Genomic DNA, 6,086 nt, shown 5'->3' on the forward strand with positions numbered 1-6,086 from the left:
CAGAGACACATGACAATATCGAGACAAATGATGATACTGGGTATTGGTATTGTAGCAACCAATATCCAATACTGTCAATCAATATCTTGATATAAGAAATGCTATTTCCAATATTCGGTTCAACATCTGTCCCAATAGCATCATGTGATAAGGAAAATAGGATGGAAAAACACTAATAAGAGCACCTCTTGATGACCAATAAATGCACCACTTTTAATGCCAAAAATACATCTTGAACAGGTTCTTTTTGGATAAATAACCTATCTAAGCTTCCCATTCACTCCACGGACTGTCCAATGTGCAGTTGAAAACTCTGAACCACTTGTAAAATCAAAAGTACGGGTGAAATTACATCGTTGAGAATTTGAGTTTAATCAATAAAATCTATAAACCTATACTCAGAAAATAATTAAGTAGCTAGTGACGGGTAAGGATCATCTTTACAGGGAACGGATGTTAGGGAAAGAGAAATCTTCGTTGGGTGAAATCACAAAGATGAGAAGAATTATGCATAGTGCATGAACTAGTGAATGAATGGCGTGAAACGTGAGGAGAGTGATGATGAGAGGTGGATAGTTAGGGTTTACAATATATAAGAATATAGAGACGAAGATGAATGAAGAAGGGGGTTTAAAGTGTATTTGTATGGACAATGAGAGTGAGATTAAGAGGGGGGAGAGTGATGTAGTTGAAAGGGATAGGTGATGAGATCGTGCGATGATGTAGGAGGGGATGTGAAATGGATGATAGTGGATGATAATGGATGCTGATGGAAGTGGATGAATGATGGTAATGCATGGAGGTGATGGATGGTGAAGGTGGTTAAAATAACTAAATGTGTTAGAGAAAGTTCAATGTGTGGTAAGTAGCCAACCTTAGATCCATGTATTCCACTGGGATCAAGGCACCTCTTCTCTTGTCTGTTGAACCTCTCGAAGCACTAGAGACACCAAATAACTGATGATGGACCTTCAAAGCTTCACTTTCTTTCGATCTGCCTCTCTAGGAGTAATTGAGCTTAAAGATGTTTTTTAAAGATCGGGCGCTCAATTTATAGATCCAAACACATGGATGGACAGATGATAGAAATAAAAAGTTTCCCTCAAAATTTCAGCTCAATCCGAGTTTTGGATAGCTGGATATCAAGCATGGAAGTTGGATGGTTCCTAGTTGTTTGTATAATTAAAATATTTATTTCTCCCTGTCCTTGTCTGTATCATCATCTCATGTGATGGTTGGCTGAGATTCCTCCACATCATCCGCAATCGATGGATCTTGTTGCGCAACGCGTCACCTAGGATAAAAAGACAACATAGGAAAATAATAATATATCATTTAATATCTTATTTTCAGCTAATGTGGCAACGGATTAGAGGCCCGTCTTGGATTCTCCAATGAGAACACCCCAAATATGCACCACATGGACACGTGTGCGCCATGTGTACACGTGGCATCTCGTGTCATATGGCAACTAAGCATCACCGCAATGTTTGACCATTCCAAGGAGAGAGAGAAAGGAAAAATCATCATTTTTAGATATTTTTTACTTCGTTCCAATCACGCTTTTATTGTGAAACAAGATGTTCTTTTTTCTGATTGGCCCACATCACTTGTGCCAAGAAAAATAAAAAAGTGATTCTGTAAGCATTAAATACAATTATAGAATCTCTAATAGCAATGCCATAACAGCTTAGCTAAATGATTGGCTGACACAGATCATTAAGCAGGTTAATGATTGGTTGTCGCCAATCATTACTGCTAACTTTGATTCATCATTGCCCAATGCATTGAAATGCGACACGTGGTTTCGCAAAGTAGAAGATTTAAAGTAAGTTCCAAAATTCATAGTTAATACATAAAGACCCAAAAATACAAATAAACATATATTTCTACTAAGAAAAATCATATCTTTCAAAATTTAATGCCAAAAAATTCCAAAAAACTTATATTCTGACTTAAAAAGTTATATTTTTTCAGAATTTGATGTCAGACAATCCCCAAAAATACATTAAAATGCTGAAAATTCAGGATATCATTCTTAAAATAGTTATCGAGAAGTCATGTTACTATCTTTACCTTGGGAAGAAATATGACTGCTAGATAAGTCTCATCGATCCAGGAAATTTGTGAGGGTACGAAGATATAGTTATTGAAGTATGAGAAGAGTACATCACAGAATCGTAAGACCACCACAAAAGCTATTGTTGATCCTTTCAACAAGGGGTCAACACTCAATCCTAGCATCAACAATGATGTTGTGGCATTTGTGCAATGCTTTGCACTCCTCCAGGGAGACAAAGATCTAGCCTCAAATGACCACAGGGATGAAAATTGACTCACTAATATTATTGATGGGGTCCCCCCCAGGTTTAGGGAACATGGATTACTCACCCCAATTGAGAAATTGGAAACTTTCTCCAAACATCAAAGATGAAGGAGATAGAGACATCACTAGGATGGTGGGCACGTAGAGGCACACATATTTACCCTCAAGTAGCTACATTTGTGCAAGAGTTTCTTATTGTATGTGGAACTATTGCGCCAGAGCAGTTCTTGTTCTCTACAATATATGTAGTCATCACATTCAGAAGGCCACACCTTACTATATTAAGCGCAGAGATTCTTGTCACTATGAAGCATTAGTAACATGCTGAGAATGCTCAACTTTGTATGGCAATGAATAGAAGCATGTAGTAATGGTTCTGATATCAATTCTCACATCACTTTCTGTTAGTTCTTGTTCTTCCCCATTCTTCATTTTCATAAAATAATGTGTGCCTCACATCAAAAGTAGGAGGGCAAGTACCGAGGTGGGGTTGAGCACTTGTTCCACTTGATGGAGTTTTGTTTGGGAATTTATTGATGATGTGTCTAAATTGTCCTTTGAAATAATCCGTACAAACTTGGGAAGTCTTCTTGTATGCCAGACCACATGCTTTAAGTGATTAATGGGATTAATGCCATTTTCAGGCAGTACAATATTTGATGCTGACTCTAATAATCAAATAATAAATCAATAACTTATATCACATCAAAAAAATTATATATATTCTAAAAACAAATTATGTAGATATATCCCTTTAAACTTGAGTAATTCTCTAATGAATCAGTATTTACCTTTACGTTAACTAAATCCTTTATTTTTAAAAAATAATATCTGGTTAAAATCTAAATATGTCATAGGCTCTTATCCTCATTCTGTAATTATAGATAACAACTTAAATAATTTTAATATACGTAAATAATTTATATTCATTTTGACATCATCCTATATCCATTTTGCTACCAATTGAGGCCCTCTGTCGCTATCACGTCACCCATCATGGGTATTTTGTCACACCATTGATCACTGTCACATGGCTACAAAGCACATATCTAACCGTCACGTCATCCGTCACGAATATATCACCATGACAAATGATCTTTGCAGTTCCCTTTTTGTAACAATGCCAATTCAAATTGAAGCAGTTATTGGGTCTTCTTTTTCTCATGCACATGAAATGCATATTACAATTTGGTTTGTGAAAATTATCGATTTTCCCCTTTCACTTTTGAGGTCCATATAGGCAGATATATCCCTAATTTCAACTTACCTATTTTCTCTCTTGGTTAAAAATTGTACCACAAAGAGCACACATCAGATTTGCCAATCTGTACAAGCTGAACAATATCATGACCCAAGATTTGCATTTTCGGGGGCATTGGTCTGAAGATCCTCACTTGGTGATTTTTAGTACTAGTTTTGTAAGTTTATTTAAAATAAGTATTATTTATGAAATTATCAATAAATGTAACGTTTGAGGAATAATTGAAGAAGTTAAAGGGGGGAAGTACAGCATTACAAAATAAATAATCATTATCAGAAGATCCGTTCAAAGATTCATCATGAAATCAAATCCTGCTTATTATTTAGATTCTCCTGATTCTGTAAACAATTAATAAATTTTCATGCAATATTTTGAAGGTTACATGCAATAGAATCAGGAAACATACAGAAGCACTGTAGTGAGATTTCAAATGAAGAATCTTTATTTCTACAACCCTTCAATTGGTGGTGAATTTGATATCTAGAAAGCTTAAATCCACATCATAATAAAAGAGTATCTAGAGATAACAATAACATAATAAGGTAATTAGGAGATTTTTAAAATAAGGAATATTAAACCATATTGTAATAGTGTATTACACATTTAAAGTATTTACCATTAAAATACCTTCATTGCCTATTTGTCATCGAATATACTTGAAAATATATTTGGTTGAAATTATCTGCATGTTTGTGAAATTTGGATTAACTAAATACACAGACTTTCAGTGTATCCTAGAGGACTTTGTAGGTTAATTAGGTGAAGGCTATGGGGGCTGAGTCAAAAAGGCCAATTATCATTTCTCCATAGAAGTCTTTGGGGTTAAAGTATGTTAGAGTTTCACCAAATTTTTTTTAAGGGTACCCTTCTTAAACATTATCTACACCTGTTTTTATTAGAGGGATTACATAAAATTGGTTAGGGTTTATCAACCTCAATATGGATACCCCTAGACAGCATTAAGGAATAACTTAAGATGTATAAGAATATTAACTTAATCTTCTTTATCCTCTACCTCATTCCCTTGATAGGTGGAACATATTTCATGTATTTAACTACATTAGAGTAAATAAATTTTAAATGAACTAATTCAGACAACCTCTCTAGGTCATCCCTTAGCCACTAATAACAGAGTGGTTAAGATGGAATTTCCCGTCCAAGATTTAAGAGGAGACACCTCAAGAAAGAGGATGAGACCAAGTCCACGTCTAAGGGAATGGGATAATATGAGAATTTGATAATTCTCAATGCATCATTATACTAATCAATTCAATCCCTTTATGGGACATATATCTTATCCATATTCCAGTATCACCTGCCTTCTCATGTGATTGCTTATTCTGTCAAGTTATGGACATAGTTGGAACTATGACAAGTTGATTAATTATGGTTTCATTTTCTTGTTCAATTCTCCATTTTTATCCTCTAATCCTCTTTCTCATAATTTAATTCGTCTTTATCATTATTTATGTTTTGATTTTTAATCTTATGGGCAAGTATATTTAAATATATAATTCAATTAAACGACGTTTACAGTTAAATTCCATATTAGGATTTTTGTCAACAAATTCAACCTTTTCTTTGGAGGTTGAGGGTGTTTTTGAAACTTTCTATATAATTTCAAAATTATTGTTATTATTAATTTAAAATTTTAAGGTGCCTTGAATGACACCCTTTTCTCATAGTCACAAAGATGACCACATCTCGGTTCTTACCAATGATGGATATTTTCCCCTTGACTAAACCCTATTAAAAATTATGGGTAATTTCTCACATGTTCTACCTTTGAGCACAAAAAATTCTGATCAGAAAAAATATTTTATGATATAAGCATTCATTTTCCTAGTTTTCCCCACAAAAGCTCTCTCTATTTGTCTCATTTGAATATGAATTTGATAAATGACCTTTAAATACCTTGTGGATATAATATTAATTTCCTTCCTAAAATTAAGCCTTTGAGGAGATGTTGGAAAAAAATCCCACTAACATTACAAGGCTTTAGGGCTTTCTTTTTGGGGGATAGCCTACGTACCTCTTCTTGTTGACACAGAAATATGCTGGATATCCTCACCTTGGTTTAGTTCTACAGGTGCAGAACTCTTCAATGTTCTTTTATCATTGGTCTTTATGTCATTATCAATGATAGCATCTTCCATATATGACTCGAAATATATTTTAAAATTTAGAAAAAAATTTGGTGAGGTGTGATAAATAAAAAAAGTGCATAAAAGAAAATCCTCTCGCTCCTTATTTTTCATGAAAATTATTCAAAGTACAAGTATTATGCATTTTTCTTGTGGAAAGATGTAACTGATAGTGGTATCAATTTAAATCTTAATATGGATAATGTTATATATATTTTTTAATGTTTTGAGATGACCCCCACTTGACGGAAAGTCCCAAGTTGGTGGTAATATAACTTGGATGAGGCAGAATAACTATTTCTACATATGTACTTTATGTTTTCTATTTTTTATGGATTCATGATTTTAAAACTTA

Source organism: Wolffia australiana, chromosome 13 (genome assembly GCF_029677425.1).
Source record: "Wolffia australiana isolate 7733 chromosome 13, ASM2967742v1".
Classification (NCBI taxonomy): Eukaryota; Viridiplantae; Streptophyta; class Magnoliopsida; order Alismatales; family Araceae; genus Wolffia; species Wolffia australiana.